Raw genomic sequence first — 23,836 nt, 5'->3', positions numbered from 1 at the left:
GCTCGCATGCTTATCGTAAAATATGCGAAGTATCTAACAAAATTCGAATAAAAATTGCATAACTATATGTAAGATTTCTCAAACATTTCAAACGAAATGAAGCTTCAGATGAAATACTGTTACATCTGAATGGTCTATACTATGTACTTAAAAACTGGCAGCTTGGATATTGTCCCTACTGATAGAAACGTTTAGGTTAAGCAGCTATGAAAGTGCGATATAGGTACTAAGCGCTGTGGAAATTTAAATACATTTTTTTCCGTTTATAAAGAGTCTATACAACTGATTGAAATACACACTACTTCCATGCTTATCGATCTGTACAAAAATTCAACCAAAAATAAAATAGTATTATATGTAAGGTTTCATATACTTTGCTAGCTTCAAATCAAATATTTGCGCACCTAAATTATCTGCATTACTTATTCAGGTACTCATATCCCACTTACTGGCACTACTGATAAAGAAACTCTCTGATTAAATGCCACTTTTAAGAGTTACACAAGTTTGTTACAACTATGTCTGCTGCTATATAAAATAGCATATTACATTATTTTAAACATATATATTTATTTTTCACAGTTAACAAAGTAAAAAAATGGATTCTTTGATACTTAATTTATTACAACGAATATACTCTTACTGTAGATAGAACACGATTCTGACACACAGTATACGAGGTGTGGCTAGAAAAAAACCGGACTAGTACTGGTGAAACAATAAAACGAGTGCAATAAGGCTGAAAGTCGCGTGGCCTGTCACGTGACTCTCGCTCCGCCTACTGCTCGAGTTTCATCTGCCTCCTGCACTCAGTCTGCCCGTGGCGTCTGTTTTAAGTAGTTGACGTTTTGTCTGTGCGTCGGAAAATGTTGAGTGTACAGAAAGAACAGCGTGTTAACATCAAATTTTGTTTCAAACTAGGAAAATCTGCAAGTGAAACGTTTGTAATGTTACACCGAGTGTACGGCGATGATTGTTTATCGCGAACACAAGTGTTTGAGTGGTTTAAACGATTTAAAGATGGCCGCGAAGACACCAGTGATGACACTCTCACTGGCAGACCATTGTCAGCAAAAACTGATGCAAACATTGAAAAAATCGGTAAACTTGTTCGACAAGATCGCCGTTTAACAATCAGAGCAGTGTCTGAGTTAACAGGAGTTGACAAGGAAAGTGTTAGGCAGATTCTTCATGTAAGTTTCAACATGAACAAAGTGTGTTCAAAAATGGTTCCAAAGTGTCTCACAATTGAACAGAAGCAACGCCGAAGAATGATTTGTTCTGACATCCTGGAAAACATTGAAAGTGATCCCACCTTCTTACAAAATGTAACGCCAATCGATGCATTGGAAAACTCTTGGTTCTCCACGACAAAAAAAAGCACGAATGTCAAAATCGAAATTCAAGGCAATGATGATTTTTTTTTTTGACATCAAAGGGATTGTGCACATTGATTGGGTACCAGAGTGAATCAGCATTACTACATTAGCGTCCTGGCTACCCTACGTGAGCGAGTACGGAGAAAACGGAACGATTTGTGGAGAAAAAAGTCATGGATCCTTCACCAAGACAATGCCCCAGCTAACAGTGCGTTGTCAGTGAAGACGTTTTTGGCAAAACACAACATTCCCATGTTAGATCATCCACCCTACTCACCTGATTTGGCCCCCTGTGACTTTTTTCTTTTCCCTAAAGTCAAGTCAGCTTTGAAAGGAACTAGATTTGAGACTGTTGAAGCAGTAAAAGAAAAAGCGACGGAAGTAATGTATGGACTTACCGAAAATGATCTGCAGCATTGCTATGAACAGTGGAAAATTCGTATGGAGCGGTGTAGAGACCGAGGAGGAGAGTACATTGAAGGAGATAACATGAAATTGTAAATAATTGTAAATAAATGTTTTTTCCAGCATCAGTCCGGTCTTTTTTTCTAGCCGCACCTCGTATGAGGTAAGAGAAGCTGTACGAGTTGAAACTTTCTATCATCCTGCCGAGTCTAGGTTCTCATATTCAACTTCGTTTTGATATTTTCCTCCAGATTCAGAACAATAATCGATGCTTCTCGCAGTTCGTCTTCGTTAGATAGTATTTAATTATCATGTGAATTATGGCCCCCACCCAATTTTTAAAGTAAGAAATCTGTCTACCAGTTCATTCGAATTGATATCTACAAGCGATTTCATGGAAATATCTTCCAATCGTTAATATTTTTCTCCATGGTAATCTTCATCTTCGTAATCGTCGTCTTCTCCTCCACCTTATGCTTTCATAAATACATCGTTTTTAACATATTCGTCACCTCTTTTCCCCATAGGTAACCCAATATCTGTGAAGCAGGGTGGAACTGCATGCTTCTTGATAGCATCTTCTTCTTGTCCTCTGACAATAACAGGCCAGACTTTCCAGGCACAGCTGGAATTTTGTTCTCTCCCATGCTCTTATGTATGTCGCCATCGTCTTGCAATAATGATCCACTAGTTTTATCCAATGCAGGCTTAATGATATGCATGCATTTATAACCTCTGTAGGAATTTGCTTTTCTGTAGGCGAGATGGCTTTGCTTATAAGCATTGGTAGCACGAAGTGGTTTACCATAATTTTCATAGATCTTCAGATAACTTAGTAAACACAACACAATCAATACTAATTCTAATGTTTTTCTTTACATCAGACAATCTACTGTCATATTGAGGAAAACTACTTCCTACCGTCTCAACTTGTTCAGTCACTTCATTATATCAGATTATAAACCAGACACGTAGCCAGACCCAATTATCTCAAACTGTACATATTTCTCACTTTCAGCAATAATCTTACTGTAAAATGCTCTGTGTTCGTTTTTATAAACAAATTCAACAGCAGTGACTTTCTGCTCGACCTCATATACAAGAGTTTCTGGTTTACAATATCTACCATGTGTTTACTTTCATTAGCCATCCTTTTCATCACATGCGTTAATTCACTATTTACACTCTCTGATGACCGCTTAAATTTATTTGAACTTGAGAAGTTCTTCCCTCAACCTTAGAGTCAAAAAAATGCAATTGCTTTTCCCACATTTACTTTAAAACAGAAGCACCGCATTCTATTTTTTCATGAACTTCGAATTCAACTTTTGAAGCTCAGCCACTAAACTATTTATGCTACCAGACTGCCGTTTTAGTTTGCTAAAAATCTCTTTTGCCTTCTGATCAAGTTCCTGAATCATATAACTGTTTCTTTCACTTGAATAAATCTGTTTCGTAGTATCCATCAGTGCAACGAATATTTTCTGCATACTTTCCAGCCTATTTTCTTTAGATTGTTCCACATTTCTGTCCTGAGGCAGCAAACCAAATCTGGAGTCTGCTTTCCGTGTTTCTCGTTCACTTACTACAGACAGACTAGTGCAAGTCAAAATAAAAGTACTGAAAACATTTAACCGAGTACCGTCAGAATTAAGACTAAGTCACGTAACTGCATTCGTTGCAGTATTCAGTTTCAGTTCTGCCCGCACAGTTGGAGATGACTGACGTACATTAATAATTGAAACAGACTTATTTTCTAATTCCCCTACTTCTCTTTGATCTGGATTGCTTGTTTGACTGGCACCCAGACTAAAATGTATTACATCACTTTCCTTCGCAACAGCAAGCACCGAAGGAGGTAAAGTTAACTCATCTTCAGTTGTCTGCTGCAGACGCGACATCTTCACTCTATGGGTCTGTCCGCCATACCAGATTCCGGTCCGTCTCCCACTGCATACGTCATCGGTGCCAGCGCCACCCTGCATGTCGGCCGCTGACTGTAGACACGGCAGGATGTGTGGCGGTGCAGCCTTGAAAATACTCACCCTCAACTTGTAGTGATTAATTCTGCTTTAAACCCCTCTCCTTAAGATACGGAAAATGTTCGTCGTTTGTATAATCTTTGAGAAAAATTAGCCACACAGAAAGTTGTCGAGGTGATGCTTTATTATTATTTCAAGTTCCAGGTCTGTCTAACCGCCAAATTAAAAATGGTTTATCTTCACTTTTCACTATAGTTTTGCGCCTCCAAGTCAGTGAGGAATAGAGATCTTTATTTTTTTTTTTTTAAGTATAGTTCCGTAGGAGCAAATTCAGGCACACATGTCCATGGTCATTGAAAAAGTCTGTACAAAAAATTAACGTATGTAAACTACAATGCAGACGAATCCCACGTAGATGCAAGCTGCGAATATACACTGGCGATTAATAAAATCGCCATACCAAAAAAGTAATCAATGTAGAGTAGTGAAATTTCGGGAAAACATTCGTCTAGGTAGCTTATCTAAGTGATTAACATCACTCGTTGACCTAAGCGCATCGTAAACTATAAAAATATGACATTCTGGAACATTAACAACCAGAATGTTGAATGCAAGCAAGTAAACGTGCATCCATTGTGTTGTACAGATGCCAGATGTCTGTCTGTGGCATGGATTTCCGTGCCTACCACTCTTGGTCTGTCAATACGGAGACGGTTAATGCTAGTTGTGGATGACGCTGAAACTCTCGTCCCATATGTGCTCGATTGGAGACAGATATTTGTACAAGCGTTATCCTCTTGGAAAACACCCCATGGAATGCTGTTAATGAATGGCAGCACGACAAGTCAAATAATCAGATTGACTTACAAATTTGCAGCCAGGGTACGCTGAAAAACCACTAGAGAACTCCTGCTGTCATACGAAATCGCATCCCATCCCGTACCTCCAGGCGTACATCCAGTGTCTAGCATGCGGACAGTCCCCATTGTAACCAACACACGGCCATCACAGCCACTGAGGCACAACCACGTTTCATTAGAAAACAGAACCTCCACCCTGCACTTCAATGAGGTTTCGCTTGACCCCACTGACGTCGCAAATGGCGGTGATTTGAGTGTCAGTGGAATGCACGCTGCAGTGTCTCAGGCTTGGAGTCTGCCTTCAAGTAACCGATTTGTAACTATTTGTTGCGTCACTGTGGTTCCAAGCGCGGCTCAGACTGCTGCTGCAGACGCATTATGATGCGCCAGAACCATACGCTTGATTCCATGGTCTCCTCTCTCGGTGGTGTCACTTGGCTGTTCGTAGCCAGGTCCTCTTGAGACCGTACATTTCCGGACCACCGCTGCGAGCAATCAGGTACTGTGGCTACAGTCCTGCCAAGGCTTTCCGCAGTATCACAGGAGGAACATCTAGGTTCTCGCAGCCCTATTACATGACCTCGTTCAAACTGAGGTGTTCATATTTGCGTCTTTGTCTCCTTAAAGGCGTTCTTAACTAACACCAGCACACCAGTTCCAAATTCAAAGGTAACTACCGCTCACATCGTTACAGAGTGTATGTAAAACACACCTGGTTTGCTCCCACATAGTGGCACTAAGAGCGCCATTCGTACTCGACTGGCGTGAAATTCGATTAGATATAATCTTTCAGATGTAAGACGTACCTATCGACTTTCTTATGTCTCACATCTTCTTGACTTGCAATTTTCTTTCCATCACTATATACTGGGTGATCAAAAGCTTAGTATAAATGTGAAAACTGAATAAATCACGGAATAATGTAGATAGATATGTACAAATTGACACACCTGCTTGGAATGACATGGGGTTTTATTAGAACAAAAAAAAAAACAACGTTCACAAAATGTCCGAGAGATGGCGCTGGACAGGAAAACGTCAGTGACTGCGCATGACAATCGTGTATAAAAGGAGCTGTAATGAGAGAGAGAATCAGATGCGCCAGCAGTCGCAGCTTATTGACGTTATCTGAAAAGGCGCTTTTAATGAAGCTGAATTGTCAGAATGGGGAATGTGCTACTTCAGCGTTACGATCCTATCGTCATAGGAAAGGGATTCGAATGGTAAAGGTCCGTTTACAAATGGAGCAGTGGCGAGAATGATTTCGAAGTTCGAAGCCACGGGTTGTTTAGACGATAGAGCCCCGTAGTGGCCGACTGAGCACAAGGCGTAATGCTGCTGAGACAGTTCAGGAAGAAATGGAGACTGTAGCGGGTTCGTCTATGCACGGGGAAGTCAACGCTCGTGCAGTCGCACGTCGCACCGGCATTCCATACACTACTGTTTGGTTGGCACTGAGGCGTACCCTCCGATGCTATCCGTACAAAATCCATCGGCATCATGAACTGTTACCTGGCGGTTTAGTGAAGCGGAGGGCATTTGCGGTCTGGGCGTTTCAAAAGATGGCGCAAGATGACGATTGGTTGAGTAACGTGTTGTGGACCGACGAAGCTCATTTCACGCTCCGAGGGTCTGTCAACGCCCACAATTGCAGAATTTTGGCTGCCGAAAATCCTAGAACTGTCGTGGAAACTCCATTGCACGACGAGAAAGTCACGGTATGGGTTGGATTTACCACATCTACTGTTATCGGGCCTTTTTTCTTCGAGGAAATGTGTGATTCTGGTTTTGTCACTGCTACCGTGACGGGTGAGACGTACGCCATTATGCTACAGAATCGCATCATCCCCAGCCTGGCTGTTAAACACCTACTGGAACGTACGATGTTTACGCAGGATGGCGCTCCACCCCATCTTGCTAGACGCGTGAAAGATCTCTTGCGCGCTTCGTTTGTTGATGATCGTGTGCTCAGACGCCACTTTCGTCATGCTTGGCCTCCCAGGTCCCCAGACCTCAGTCCGTGTGATTACTGGCTTTGGGGTTACCTGAAGTCGCAAGTGTATCGTGATCGACCGTCATCTCTAGGGATGCTGAAAGACAACATCCTACGCCAATGGCTCACCATAACTCGGGACATGCTTTGCAGCCGGCCGTGGTGGTCTCGCGGTTCCAGGCGGGCAGTCGGGAACCGTGCGACTGCTACGGTCGCAGGTTCGAATCCTGCCTCGGGCATGGATGTGTGTGATGTCCTTAGGTTAGTTAGGTTTAAGTAGTTCTACGTTCTAGGGGACTGATGACCACAGCAGTTGAGTCCCATACTGCTGAGAGCCATTTGAACCATGCTTTACAGTGCTGTTCACAACATTATTCCTCGACTACAGCTATTGTTGAGGAATGATGGTGGACATATTGAACATTTCCTGTAAAGAACATCATCTTTGCTTTGTCTTACTTCGTTATGCTAATTATTGCTTTTCTGATCAGATGAAGCGCCATCTGTCGGGCATTTTTTGAACTTTTGTATTTTTTTGGTTCTAATAAAAGTCCATGTCATTCCAAGCATGTGTGTCAATTTGTACCTCTCTATCTACATTATTCCGTGATTTATTCAGTTTTCAAATTTATACTGACTTTTTGATCAATCGGCATTACCGTAATCAACACCATAACACGGAAGTTTGCTCAATTTTTTCCCCTATCTCACAGACAGAATAGAAGCAGTGATCAATGAGAATATTCTACGGTTTTGACTTGCGGATTACCGTTCAGAATTTTTTAAATTTTTGTGATAGCTTATTGGTAATGTATGCAGCAGAACGCTAGACGCCTTCTACGTAAGAGACTACGAGGTGCGAGGCAATTGCAATTTCTGCCTGCTGTTAACTGAGTACAAGCTGCTTATTCATGCCAATAAAGTCATAGCATTAACAACAAGCGATATCAAAGAAAATAAATATTGAGAGGCCAATGTCAGTATTCACACTCCTGAACGGCGGAAGACAAGAGGTTCGCTACCTAATACAACATATGGCACAAACCGCCCATTTCCTGCCAAAAGTACCCTTTGTCAATGGGAAGAGTTACGTCAAAATATAATTCCATATGTCATAAGCGAATGAAAATAACAAAGTAGACCGATTTTCGTGTTGGACCTACTTGTATTGCAGATACTATTCTAATGGTAAATATAGCGGCGTTCAGTTTTTGAACGAGATCCTGAATGTGCGTTTGGCATTTTCTTGTCTGCCTGGCACCTGGAAATTTGAATTTTTCGGACTCAATGATTATATGCACATTTTGTGTAATTAGAGTATCAGTTTGAGTGGAATTGCTTGTTAAGAACCAGAAATCTGAATCTTACTGTGATTTAGCAACAATGAAATTTCTACAAGCTATGAACTGTCCTGAACTGCAGTATTTGGTAGAGTGCCTGTGTTGCACTCAACATCCGTCAGTACGAAGCTAGTGTCATCAGCATACAGAAATAATTTAGCATCACCTTTCACATTTGTAGGTGAACCATTTACAGATGTAAGAAATGCGACTTTCACAAAATACAGTGCTCTCATTCTTTGTAACCACCTTAAGGTATCCACTCTGATCAGTTACACAAAAGACAAATGGATTTCCTGTGTAACGAACGCTCGCTCAATCCTCTCCGAATGCTCTCTTTGAACTGTCGGTTCCAGGTTACGATTTACACAGCACAGAACGCGGAAATAAAGATATTCCCAACAACCTCACAGTTTACACATAAAAATCCGGAATTGGCACTGTCTTCATTAATGTCGGTTGGTTAACACTTTGCGAAACTCAGAAGTCTTTTGAATATCACCATTACTCAAAATTAAAACGTTTCTATAGTGCTCCCCACATGCGTGTGACCGTGACCAAAGTTGAACACTAACTCTTCCACGCCACAGACGGCAGTCCCGCTTGTGTTAAAATTACGTTCGAAAACACACATGTAGCTTTGGTTTATGCCATCCCACGCTTTCCATTCTTAACCAGTCACCTTAGCAAAGCTCCTTAGAACAGTTCATCAAACAGTATGTTCTAGAAAAACGAATAGTGTTACTCCCCTATTTACATGTCTAAATTGTTACTTTTCTTGTTTCACCAGTACCTTAACCGGCATCTTACAATTCATAAATTTCCCATTGTATCTGACTCGTGTAGGATACAATTTCATTTTGCCATGCTATCACATATTCAGTTACTTAAAAATCCAAATATTCACATGCCATATGCGTACCACACTTATTCCTTTATTCACTCCGGTAGCCAAACAAATGAAAATGGCAATTTTTAATAGAAATAATCATGTCAGTAGAAGATAAAAGCCACCAAGAAAAACAAATTGTTAAACAGAAAATTGTTTTTTTACACTATTACAAGGCTAGTACTTTAATCATCTTCATTAACTGTTAGCCAATACTTACGAATCTGCGAGAGCATGATGTAGGGAGGCTCTAAATTCTGAGTTTCAAGTCATTTTGTGTAACACAAAAAGAACTGTAGATTTTAATCAGACGTCAATGCTGTCATGAGATTTTGAAATATCAGTCTGTTGTACAAAGGTCTGGTCCATTTCATACATGGCAAACGTGTAATTTAATTTTTTATAGTGTACGCAACATATAGTCGCCTGTCAGGTAATGACAGCTTTCGGCCAGAGCAGCTGCCTGGCTCGTGCGCGAACTTGTTTGTTACGGCGCCATCGTGACTCACAGCACTGATGAAGATATTAGCTATGCAAGATACCTACGCCACAGCTTGTGTTGAACATAAAACTATGCCAGCACCCTAGTGCGAGCTGTGTCGTAATTTCACACCAGATGTGAAATAAACTACACTCCTGGAAATTGAAATAAGAACACCGTGAATTCATTGTCCCAGGAAGGGGAAACTTTATTGACACATTCCTGGGGTCAGATACATCACATGATCACACTGACAGAACCACAGGCACATAGACACAGGCAACAGAGCATGCACAATGTCGGCACTAGTACAGTGTATATCCACCTTACGCAGCAATGCAGGCTGCTATTCTCCCATGGAGACGATCGTAGAGATGCTGGATGTAGTCCTGTGGAACGGCTTGCCATGCCATTTCCACCTGGCGCCTCAGTTGGACCAGCGTTCGTGCTGGACGTGCAGACCGCGTGAGACGACGCTTCATCCAGTCCCAAACATGCTCAATGGGGGACACATCCGGAGATCTTGCTGGCCAGGGTAGTTGACTTACACCTCCTAGAGCACGTTGGGTGGAACGGGATACATGCGGACGTGCATTGTCCTGTTGGAACAGCAAGTTCCCTTGCCGGTCTAGGAATGGTAGAACGATGGGTTCGATGACGGTTTGGATGTACCGTGCACTATTCAGTGTCCCCTCGACGATCACCAGTGGTGTACGGCCAGTGTAGGAGATCGCTCCCCACACCATGATGCCGGGTGTTGGCCCTGTGTGCCTCGGTCGTATGCAGTCCTGATTGTGGCGCTCACCTGCACGGCGCCAAACACGCATACGACCATCATTGGCACCAAGGCAGAAGCGACTCTCATCGCTGAAGACGACACGTCTCCATTCGTCCCTCCATTCACGCCTGTCGCGACACCACTGGAGGCGGGCTGCACGATGTTGGGGCGTGAGCGGAAGACGGCCTAACGGTGTGCGGGACCGTAGCCCAGCTTCATGGAGACGGTTGCGAATGGACCTCGCCGATACCCCAGGAGCAACAGTGTCCCTAATTTGCTGGGAAGTGGCGGTGCGGTCCCCTACGGCACTGCGTAGGATCCTACGGTCTTGGCGTGCATCCGTGCGCCGCTGCGGTCCGGTCCCAGGTCGACGGGCACGTGCACCTTCCGCCGACCACTGGCGAAAACATCGATGTACTGTGGAGACCTCACGCCCCACGTGTTGAGCAATTCGGCGGTACGTCCACCCGGCCTCCCGCATGCCCACTATACGCCCTCGCTCAAAGTCCGTCAACTGCACATACGGTTCACGTCCACGCTGTCGCGGCATGCTACCAGTGTTAAAGACTGCGATGGAGCTCCGTATGCCACGGCAAACTGGCTGACACTGACGGCGGCGGTGCACAAATGCTGCGCAGCTAGCGCCATTCGACGGCCAACACCGCGGTTCCTGGTGTGTCCGCTGTGCCGTGCGTGTGATCATTGCTTGTACAGCCCTCTCGCAGTGTCCGGAGCAAGTATGATGGGTCTGACACACCGGTGTCAATGTATTCTTTTTTCCATTTCCAGGTATATATATATATATAAAAATCCGTTGTCAGTGGAAATTTTAGCCCTTAGTTGTCCCAGGTTATGATGAGCACTCTTCATTATTCTCGTAAAAAAGGAGCATGTTTCACTTGCAGTTTCTGCTCTAGCGAATGGCCTTTGCTGGCTTACTCCTACAGTACTATATCCTAACATTGACAAATCGGCAACAAAAACTGTAATATTTCTGGCTTTACAGCCATCATATTTGGCTACAAGAAACTCCTCTTAGAGCAGTTATATGTAGCAGTGGGAAGAGAACGTGAAGTGGTGTGATGTGCCGCTGACAGATGGTTTGTTGGGCACTGGCATCATAATAAAGACTGCCTGAATTGCGTTCCTCCTCCCCGATTGGCTACTGCGGTTGGAAGTGGCGCTCCAAAGTGATAAACGTCCGTCATTAATGTCATTAAAACTGAACAGTGAATTCATTTGCATTTCATATAGAAGCATGTTCCAATAGCATGTTATCATTCCATTATTTCAAAAGCGTTAATTACCAGCAGCATAATGAACAATTGCTAATCGGAGAGGCAGACGAAGCACTTCGGATATCGTCGGATCGCGATTAACATAGATGGCGGGCGAAGTGGTTCGGCTGTCAGATGCGAGCTGGCCGGCAATTTCTGAGGGCAGACGTGTTGTCTGCCGCGATCAGTATCAGGTAAGACTTTGTTAGCATTCTTTGGTTTGTAAATGTGAGACCTAGTACGGTAATCTCGGAGGACAGACATGTTGTGTCGGTATCGGTTAAGATCTTAATTAGCAATCTCTGATTAGTAGGACATGTAATTGAGAACAATTTGGGAGTAATTACATGAGTTCATTATGTCTTTTATTTTCTACGAAAGTGTAAACAATGGAAATTATTTGAGTTTCGTAAAGTGGACTATAATTGTGCAACAAAATGGTTCAAATGGTTCTGAACACTATGGGACTTAACGTCTGAGGTCATCAGTCGCCTAGAACTTAGAACTACTTAAACCTAACTAACTTAAGGACATCGTACACATCCATGCCCGAGGCAGGATTCGAACCTGCGACCGTAGCGGTCGCGCGGCTCCAGACTGAAGCGCCTAGAGCCGCTCGGCCGGCTATAATTGTGCAGTTTCTCGTTTTCTGCTAATAAGAAGCCAGTGGCATCCCCTTTAAACAAACCCATACAAAAACGATTTGTTTATATAATACGAGTTACTCTCTAAGAGTCTGATACAGTCTCAAGATAACGGACATTCACCCTGCATGCTGTTTTCTGTGCACAGGACAACAGCTGTAGAAGGACGCTGGTATGTGGCCGTATGTGTTATACTCTACGCTGTAGGTCTGTATTTCCCTTGCAAGCAGTGACTTAGCCATTCAGCGAAGACCAATAACCTAACGAAATAATAAGCAGCTAATTTACGTCAAATACGCATTACATTAGCTGGAGATGGTTACGTACACCTGTTACCAGATGACGGTAATTATCGATTACACATCGTTCACATGATTACCAGCTGGCGTCCTTCTTGCCAATGGGAGCCGTAAACATCTTTAGTTAATAGTGGAACCTATATCGTCTCCTTGGTTACCGAACTTATGTCCTAACGACCGTCTTTGCTGCCTTTACGTTTACCAGAAAGCCCTCCATACGTCAGCCACATGTTAAAGGTTCCCTGTTATTGGGTAGTGACTGTGCTTGTATTTCGTGACTTTTTATAACATTGGTTCTTCTTTGTAACAGAACCATATCCTTCGTTGTATTTTTAAGGACCGAATTCCCAATATTTTTACGTCTAATACATGTTCTTCGCATAATTTAATGAAGCTCACGGCTACCAATGGCGTTATGCCGGAGACAAATGGCGGGGCGTCTGCTATATAACTGACGGCAGACAAGCCTTGTTCAGTACTGCTCTCCACAACTGCACGCATGGATCTGCTACATGCCAACTGTCATAAAGGGTATGTTAGCTTGATTTTTTACTGCATTATTTTATTTTTGTGTCCGTTTCGATTGTAACTGAAACATTATTAGAAGATCGGAGCTGCTCATCTAAAAATAAAAAAATTAAAAAATGCGATCTCGACTGCGTTGAACGATGTTCTCCTTCTGCATGACAGCGCAAGGCCTAACACGTCTGCGGACCCAAGAGGAGCTCACAATACTTCAGTGGGTTGTTCTTCCTCATCCACCCTATAGGCCGGTACTCCCACTTTCCGACGTCCATCTGTTTGGACCAATGAAGCATGCACTCCGCGGGGATGAGTAGGTGGATGACGGAGAGGGTATTGATGAAGCAAGACGTTGGTTCCGACGTCGAGGAGTAGAGTGATAGTACGCAGGCACAGAAGCCTTCCCGGTAAGGAGGCGTAAAGCCGTCGCATTGAATGGAGATTAAACATAATAGGTACACAGGAGTAAGACGAAGACCAGACAGCCTATAGCGCTCCCTGGGGGTACACCAGATGTAACCTGTTCAACCAGATGGCTTACCGTCAACTACTGCGTACTGTGACCTTTCTGACATGAAATTACTAAACCAGCCGCATTGTTGAGACGATGTCTCATGGGTACGTAACTTGATTAGCAATCGCTTGCGAAGAATGCTATCAAAAGCATTCCGGATATCTGGTAATCTGTAGACGAGTTGAGAACCCCTGTCGATAAAACACTTATTACTTCCCGTGAATAAAGAGTCAGTTGTACTTCAGAAGATCGATATTTAGTCAATTGGTGCTGGTTACCCCAATCGGTACACACTACTGCCCATTAAAATTGCTACACCACGAAGATGACGTGCTACAGACGCGAAATTTAACCAACAGGAACACGATGCTGTGATATGCAAATATTTAGCTTTTCAGAGCATTCACTGAAGGTTGGCGTCGATGGCGACACCTACAACGTGCTGACATGAGGAAAGTTTCCAACCGATCTCTTATACACAAACAGCAGTTGACCGGCGTTGCCTGGTGAAACGTTGTTGTGATCCCTCGTGTAAGGAGGAGAAATGCGTTCCATCACGTTTCCGACTGTGATAAAGGTCGGATTGTAGCCTATCACGATTTCGGTTTACCGTATCGCGACATGGCTGCTAGCGTGGGTCAATATCCAATGACTGTTAGCAGAATATGGAGTCGGTGGGTGCTGGATCCCAATGGCTTCGTATCACTAGCAGTCGAGATGACAGGCATCTTATCCGCATGGCTGTAACGGATCGTGCAGCCACGTCTCGATCCCTGAGTCAACAGATGGGGACGATTGCAAGACAACAACCATTTGCACGTACAGTTCGACGACGTTTGCAGCAGCGCGGTCTATCAGCTCGGAGATCATGGCTGCGGTTACCCTTGACGCTGCATCACAGACAGGAGCACCTGCGATGGTGTACTCAACGACGAACCTGGGGCAAAACGACATGTTTTTGAATGACGCCAGGTTCTCTTTAAAGCATCATGATGGTCGCATCCATGTTTGGCGACATCGCGGTTAACGCACATTGGAAGCGTGTATTCGTCATCGCCATACTGGCGTATCACCCGGCGCGATGGTATGGGGTGCCATTGGTTAGACGTCTCGTCACCTCTTGTCCGCGCTGACGGCACTTTGAACAGTGGACGTTACATTTCAGATGTGTTACGACCCTTGGCTCTACCCTTCATTCGATCCCTGCGAAACCCTACATTTCAGCAGGATAATACACGACCGCATTTTGCAGGTCCTGTACGGGCCTTTCTGGATACAGAAAATGTTCGACTGCTGCCCTGGCCAGCACATTCTCCAGATCTCTCACCAACTGAAAACGTCTGGTCAATAGTGGCCGAGCAACTGGCTCCTCACAATACGCCAGTCACTACTCTTGATGAACTGTGGTATCGTGCTGAATCTGCATGGGCACTCACGCCATCCAAACTCAGTTTGACTCAATGCCCAGGCGTATCAAGGCCGTTATTACGGCCAGAGGTGATTGTTCTGGGTACTGATTTGTCAGGATCTATGCACCCAAATTGCGTGAAAATGTAATCACATGTCACTTCTAGTATTATATATTCGTCCAATGACTACCCGTTTATCATCTGCATTTCTTTTTGGTGTAGCAATTTTAATGGCCAGTAGTGTATGTATCAGTTAGGGTTCTTCTGGTCTTAAGGCTTGGTTGAGGATGGGAGATGGCGACATGAGCTGAGACGATTAAGTATACGGAGCGATTCAGGTATCAACGCCAGCGATTATTTCTCAGCTCCGCCGTCAGTGCTGTTAACGACGGAACACATACTCCACGATGGGCGTTATGGCTTTCCGAAACTTCTTTTCGCCTATTATTTACGATTATGCTGGCTAGTAACACTCTCGTACTTACATTCAAAATCTCCAAACGCCCCTATTAAGAACTAAAGTATTGCTCGGCGAGGACAACGGAATTACAGTTTATGAAAAGCTGCCTACAGGTCACCTGTGAATATAAATTTGAGGCATATTTGAAAAAATGGAAGTGACATAGTCCATAACGGACAGACTGAACAACAGAAATCTTAAATCGTTTACTACTGTTATGAGAACGACCAGTGAGATGTAGTCAAGAAATTTTTTACGTGGGCCCCGAGAAGAATTCAAACGGGGCGGCCGTCTTGTTATTGGAATTACATACTGACCGAGCAATAGATGAAGAAGGGTTAACAGCTTTCGATTGGAGTAATCGAGACTACTGGCAGTAAACATGAGTAACTTGTAGTAAATGAACAAGACGTATTAGTCAGAATGAAATTTCACTCTGCAACGGAATGTGCGCTGACATGAAACTTTCTCGCAGACTAAAACCCTGTGTCAAACCAGGACTCGAAACCGGGACCTTCTCTTTACCGACTGAGCTGCCGAAACACAGCTGACGATATCTCATCACAGCTTGACTTCCGCCAGTACATCATCTCCTATCCTCTAAACTTCGCAGAAGTTCCCCTGCGAAATTTGAGGGACTAGCACTACTGGAAGAAAGGATATTGTGGAGTGATTGTCTCCAAATTTCGTAGTTAGTGTTAGTATAAATATTAAATGGAGAATAGGCGCTGACGCACAGAGTGAGAAAGACAATTTTAATTTATTTCTGTTTAACTAGATCTATGTGTCAGCGCCATTCTTTCATACACCACTTCAATACGAACTGAAAACTACTTCAAAGAGAAGTTACATTAATAAGATGCTAAACTGTAAAATTGTAGGTTGCTTGTAATTGCCGAAATGTTAATCGTAGGAGTAAATGTAAGTTCCAAGAAATTACTCTATTTAGAAAATGTTAATAAAGACACGCGGAAAAGGGAAGGTTTCAGCCTCATCCTTGTATTTATAGGGATTCCATCATTCACCTTTACTGATTTGGGAAAACACGTAAATCCAGATGAAGTAAATATGTTTCAATCGTGTTTAAATGAACAATTGTTGGACGTTTTCCATCTATTTCCGTGACTTAAAGTTACTGCAATAAGGAGAGAATGAACTTAATTACCAACGTGTGAATAGCATTGCGTGCTACTCTGCTTATTGCAATGATGCAGATTCCCATAACAATATCCCTTGAACGTCATGTGCTCCAGAAGGGAACAGGTGTACTTTCCTGCGGAAAACATCCCCCGACTTTGGTTTGAGAACCTGATACTGACAGCACTCAGCTATTGAGTAAAATTATGAAAATATTACACACTTTTCCGAACAGTACATAATGACGATATTGTGAAATAATAATCGTACTCTTCTTTCGGTTTTTTGAAATGACGCTACAATTCCTGCTGCGGGCGTAAAGATACCTTGGAAATAATCTACTGGATTTGTCCGTTTGCAACAGTACTTTCGCGTGCTCGTCAACACGGTACCAGAACGTTTAAGTTCTACCACTGTAAAGACGGAAGATCCGCGATTCGGAATGTCATAACTGTGCAGTAAGTAGCGGCAGGAACACCACCACAAAAACACGCAGCACTAACATTCCAAACCATCGACTCTCGGAGAGAGATTTTAGCCGTGTTCAACCCAATAGTAAGGTATCGAACTATTTTTCTCCGAATCATACAGTTTGGGGAAAAGCAGTGAGAATAATTACTTTTGGAAACCTTTTATCGGACAAAGCCTGTTATAACAATAAACTGTTACGCTTAATAAAACGGCCGCCAGCCCAAATCGGGCACAGTGTCTACACAAAAAGATGAAGTCAATTTTCGACACTGAATAAATAACTACTTTCACTTACTACGGTCAACTGGCAATTAGTACTATTAATCCCACTTTCTGTTACTTATGGAATTTATCACTATACTTCAGTAATTATTTAAGGAAGACACACATATGTTTCAAGAAGGATACAAAAAAATATTAAACTTATAGCTATCATTCATATGACCAAAACTATTATTTAACCGACTAAATTTCATTTCTTTAGGACTGTTATTTATTAACGTTTTACTAACACAAATATTTGTCTGGCTTTCTTTCACATGGAGAAGCAACACGAACTATTACTGTTAAGATTGTTTAAATTAAACAATTATGGTACTTTACTTTCACAATTACTATTGAAAACATCCGCATGGTCACGCAAAGCGGTGGCGCTTAAACTGATACGTGCAAACTTTAGTATTTAATAATGATTATCAGAATTTACTAACAAAACAGAACCTTTGCCAGTAATTTACTATTATTCGAGCTTCAGTAAACATCAGGATACTCGGAATAAATTCGTTTAGGTAAGGACCCTACTGAGGTACATGACATAGGAAAATCACGGTTAAACACAAAGGTACATTTAACACTTATATTCCACTGATTGAAGATGGATGGTTGATACTGTGTTACACTTCTAAATAAAGTACTTTGCCTCTTACTGATGTCGAAGGTGGCGTGAGGCGGTGCTGCGTAGTGACAATGCGCAGGTACGGCTCTTGATGTACATAGCTCTGTCTTCCTCTTGGTGGCGACGATAAAATTGCAAACTTAGTGGGCTATTAATTTATTGCCGTACTGCGCCAATCATGTAGAACACGTCCGAGGCCAAAACCCAGTCTTGCAGGTAAATTCGGGGCCTCTAGTGCTTGACCAACGTAATGCGTGTTCACTACTTACGGGGCAGCTACGGACTGTGTGAGCCACTTGCGCTCCAAATCTCACTCCCGCGCACCACCACCTTTTCCATTCCACCACAGAACGGAGTTCCGTTCTACCAATGATCCCTACGCCTTTTCAATTTACACTTCTGCTTACAAAAAACCGTAAGTATGAACCATCTACAATTGCATAACAGCACATACACTCCTGGAAATTGAAATAAGAACACCGTGAATTCATTGTCCCAGGAAGGGGAAACTTTATTGACACATTCCTGGGGTCCGATACATCACATGATCACACTGACAGAACCACAGGCACATAGACACAGGCAACAGAACATGCACAATGTCGGCACTAGTACAGTGTATATCCACCTTTCGCAGCAATGCAGGCTGCTATTCTCCCATGGAGACGATCGTAGAGATGCTGGATGTAGTCCTGTGGAACGGCTTGCCATGCCATTCCCACCTGGCGCCTCAGTTGGACCAGCGTTCGTGCCGGACGTGCAGACCGCGTGAGACGACGCTTCATCCAGTCCCAAACATGCTCAATGGGGGACAGATCCGGAGATCTTGCTGGCCAGGGTAGTTATACCTTCTAGAGCACGTTGGGTGGCACGGGATACATGCGGACGTGCATTGTCCTGTTGGAACAGCAAGTTCCCTTGCCGGTCTAGGAATGGTAGAACGATGGGTTCGATGACGGTTTGGATGTACCGTGCACTATTCAGTGTCCCCTCGACGATCACCAGTGGTGTACGGCCAGTGTAGGAGATCGCTCCCCACACCATGATGCCGGGTGTTGGCCCTGTGTGCCTCGGTCGTATGCAGTCCTGATTGTGGCGCTCACCTGCACGGCGCCAAACACGCATACGACCATCATTGGCACCAAGGCAGAAGCGACTCTCATCGCTGAAGACGACACGTCTCCATTCGTCCCTCCATTCACGCCTGTCGCGACACCACTGGAGGCGGGCTGCACGATGTTGGGGCGTGAGCGGAAGACGGCCTAACGGTGTGCGGGACCGTAGCCCAGCTTCATGGAGACGGTTGCGAATGGTCCTCGCCGATACCCAGGAGCAACAGTGTCCCTAATTTGCTGGGAAGTGGCGGTGCGGTCCCCTACGGCACTGCGTAGGATCCTACGGTCTTGGCGTCCATCCGTGCGTCGCTGCGGTCCGGTCCCAGGTCGACGGGCACGTGCACCTTCCGCCGACCACTGGCGACAACATCGATGTACTGTGGAGACCTCACGCCCCACGTGTTGAGCAATTCGGCGGTACGTCCACCCGGCCTCCCGCATGCCCACTATACGCCCTCGCTCAAAGTCCGTCAACTGCACATACGGTTCACGTCCACGCTGTCGCGGCATGCTACCAGTGTTAAAGACTGCGATGGAGCTCCATATGCCACGGCAAACTGGCTGACACTGACGGCGGCGGTGCACAAATTGCTGCGCAGCTAGCGCCATTCGACAGCCAACACCGCGGTTCCTGGTGTGTCCGCTGTGCCGTGCGTGTGATCATTGCTTGTACAGCCCTCTCGTAGTGTCCGGAGCAAGTATGGTGGGTCTGACACACAGGTGTCAATGTGTTCTTTTTTCCATTTCCAGGAGTGTACATACAAAATTGACATAATTCATTACAGTTGTACTTGACACTACTTCATCCAATAACCTCAGATAACCACTGGGTGTTAACGTACCATCAATAAAAGAAGGTCCAACGACTTTGGTACCCCACACCACATCAGACCATCACTTTTTGTGAGTCGACCGTTTTGGAAGCATCAATCCCGTGTGGATTTGAGTTGGACCAGTATCTGTGATTCTGCTCGTTCACTTCACCATTGTTAAAGAAATTGGCTTCATCACTGAACGGCACCTGATAGGGAAAACGTGGGCTTATCTGCTGCTGCTGTGTCACCCATGCTGCGAACTGTACCCGACGGTCTGGGTCATCCTCGATCAGGTGTTGGAGCAGCTGAATTTTGTACAGGTACCATTTGAGCTGCGCTATAATCCGCAGTATGGAGGTACGGCTAACCCCACATTCTTGTGACAGGCGACGAGTACTCCGTTGCGGACTCTTGCTAAATGATTCTAACACACTTACTGTTGTTGCTTCATCGGTGGCGGATTTTGGTCTTCCAGCCTTAGGTTTATCTGCGACAGAACCTGTTGCTCGGAATTTGGCCAAAGGCTTGGCAACTGCGCTGTGAGTGATGGGCTGTCTCTTGAAATCCTCAGCGATGACCCGTGTGCTTCTTTCTCCTGATATCAAGATGATTTAAATGCGTTCTTCAAGTGTTAAGGACATTTTGTAACCTGTAAATAAGGAAACAATGATTAAAACGTTAGCATGAGTAAATGATACCTTACAGTTAAACACATGTAACATATCATGCATGGGATAGTCACTTTGCATCGTTTCAGACTCCATTTTATGACTTCTCAGTACTTAATACTCACGCTGTCGAGTGTCCCACTGCTGCCGCAAGTAATTGCCTATAACCCAAGAATGAATAAAGCTATGTTTAAAATAACAACGGCATTGTTTTTCTGTTCGATATGTCACATGACCACATTCCCATTTGAAATTTTGGAGTTGACTCCAAGATGGCGGCTTTCCAGATGGCCGCCATGTTGGTGGCATAGCCTATAAAGTTTCCCCCTTCCCGTTCCTCTTGTATAGGGACTCTGTTTCCTTGTTTGCTACTCCATTTGGGTTTTATCAGGGTGTTTCCGGACTTTTGGACCATCCTGTATATGTAAACAGGCTGCGCTGCGTTCTGCAACGCCTATATAAACAACAGGTGTCTGGCGCAGTTTTAGATTGCTTACTTCTGCCACAATGGCCGGTTTTCTAGATTTAAGTGACTTTGGACGTGGTGTTATAGTCGGCGCACGAGCGATGGGACACGGCATCTTCGATATAGCGATGAAGTGGGGATCTTCCCAAACGACCATTTCACGAGTGTACCCTGAATATCAAGGTTCTGGTAAAACATCAAATCTCCGACATCGCTGCGGCCGGAAAAAGATCCTGCAAGAACGGGACCAGCGACGACTGAAGAGAACATTTCAACGTAACAGAAGTGCAATCATTCCGGTAATAGCTGCAGATTTCAATGTTGGGCCATCAATAAGTGTCAACGTGCGAACCATTCAACGAAATATCATCGATATGGGAGTTTGAAGCCGAAGGCCCACTCGTGTACCCTTAGTGACTGCACGACACAGATTTACACGTCGCCTAGGCCTGTCAACACCGACATTGGAATGTTGATGATTGGAAACATGTTGCCCGGTTGACAAGTCTCGTTTCAAGTTGTATCGAGGGGATGGACGTGTACTAGAATGGCGACAACGTCATGAATCCACGGACCCTGCATGTCAGCAGGAGACTGTTCAAGTTGTTAGAGGCTTCGTAATGGTGTTGGGCGCTTGCAGTTGGAGTGATGTGGGACCCCTGATACGTCGAAAAACGACTCTAAGAGGTGACACGTACGTAAGCATCCTGTCTGATCACCTGCATCCATCCATGTCCCTTGTTCATTCCGACGGACTTGGGCAATTCCAACACCACAATGCGACTCTGCACACGTCCAGAATAGCGACAGAGTGGCTCCAGGAACACTCCTCTGAGTTTAAACACTTCCGCTGGCCACCAAACTCCCCAGACATGAACGTCATTGAGCATGTCTGGGATGCCTTGCAACGTGATGTTGACAATAGACTTCCACCCCCTCTTACTCTTGCGTGTTTATGGACAGCCCTGCAGGATGCATGGTGTCATTTCCCTCCAGCAGTACTTCAGACATTAGTCGAGTCCATGGCACGTCGTGCTGCGCACTTATGCGTGCTCGCGGGAGCCCTACACGGTATTAGGCAGGTGTATCAGTTACTTTGGCTCTTCAGTGTATCTTGTAGTGCAAGTCAGTAATTTGTACTGCATCTGTTTTTTGATGATTTTCATTAAATAATTATAATTAACGAATGAACGTACAACCAGGTTAGATGGTAATTGTTAGAATTTTATAGCGTGCATGAGTACTACTAAACGATCCAAATCGGTGCACTGAATAAAACCTGGTAACAAATAGATGTGGCGTCGTAAAAAGTGAAAATCAGTTATATGACGAAAATGTTAGGTCTTTGTGTAGACTGTTGACTTTAAAAACAAGAATTAACATCTCGAATTATAATTTTATTTCTTCCGACAAGTGGTAAATCTCAACATTTTGAAATTGTTTACAGATATTTTAGCTTTGAGACCTGGCAACCCTAGTCCTATCCCATCGCCGATGGGTATCGCAGGAAGTATAATTCTAATCTGCGAAATGAAGTCGCGCAGGAGGCCTGCAACCATTATTCGAATACAGAGTGTCCCGTTATCACCGAGTTTTTGCCGCTAATAACAGCAGACAACTAACTACTAAAATCTCTTTATTCTAGTGGTGAATCACGCCAGAAACTCGTCAATAATAAATAGTTTTAACAACAAATGGACACTTTTTATCTGTGACCTACAGCAGTGATGAGGAAAAGTTCTCATGAGTTCAGACTGCGGACGTGAAAGCTGCACGAATTGAGGTATCGTTCAGATATTGTTGTGCCATACCACTGTTGGCAATGCCAATCGACACCATAGACGTTAGGAATATCTCAATGCAGTCCGCAACGACAAATGGAATAGGCCGTACAAGATGCGCCGTCTCACACGTCACAGCAGCGCCCCTGCACGGAGGTCAATATGAATCCGAGCATGCTCTGCCCATTTCATGACCTCAGATGAAGCAGTCAGCACTACTCACAAGGGAACCTCCCCATCGCAACCCCCCTCAGATTTAGTTATACGTTGGCACAGTGGATAGGCCTTGAAAAACTGAACACAGATCAATCGAGAAAACAGGAAGAAGTGGTGTGGAACTATGAAAAAAATAACCAAAGTATACAAACTGAGTAGTCCATGTGTAAGATAGGCAACTTCAAGGGTAATCTGAGGACAGTAGCGCCGTGGTCCCTTGGTTAGCGTGAGGAGCTGCGGAAGGAGAGGTTCTTGGTTAAAGATTTCCCTCGAGTGAAAAGTTTACTTACTTTATTTTGGCACAGTTATGATCTGTCCATTCGTTCATTGACGTCTCTGTAGACTGTAATAAGTTTAGTGTCTGTGTTTTGCGAGCGCACCGCAAAACCGTGCGATTAGTAGACGAAAGGACGTGCCTCTCCAATGGGAACCGAAAACATTTGATCGTAAGGTCATAGGTTAACGGATTCCTCCATAGGAAAACACGTCTGATATATTCTATACGACACTGGTGACAGAATGTGCGTCACATGACAGGAATATGTTGTCGCCCCATCTAACTTGTACACTTGGCGAATGGGTAAAAAGATTCTTCTACCTTGCCCGATTTAGGTTTCCTTGTGTATGTGGTAATCACTCGCAAAAAAGTGATGAAAACATAAGAGTTTGTCACATAACATGAAAATAAAAAATTAAAATATTCAGTCGAGGGAAGACTTGAACCGAACCAAGGACCTCTCCTTCCGCAGCTCCTCACGCTAACCACGGGACCACGGCGCTTCAGACCTCATTCAACCCTTGATATTGCATATCTTACGCTGGGACTACTCAGTTTGTATATTTTGCTTATTTTTTTCATAGTTCCACACAACTTCTTCCTGTTTTCTCGATTGATCTGTGTTCAGTTTTTCAAGGCCTATCCACTGTGCCAACGTATAACTAAATCTGAGGGGGGTGCGATGGGTAGGTTCCCTTGTGATTAGGACCAAAGCGTTATTCTAGTCTCAGATGGAAATGTACTTTTGTAAATGTTGAGCATT

Source organism: Schistocerca nitens, chromosome 8 (assembly GCF_023898315.1).
Source record: "Schistocerca nitens isolate TAMUIC-IGC-003100 chromosome 8, iqSchNite1.1, whole genome shotgun sequence".
NCBI lineage: Eukaryota > Metazoa > Arthropoda > Insecta > Orthoptera > Acrididae > Schistocerca > Schistocerca nitens.
This window is presented reverse-complemented; position numbering follows the sequence as displayed.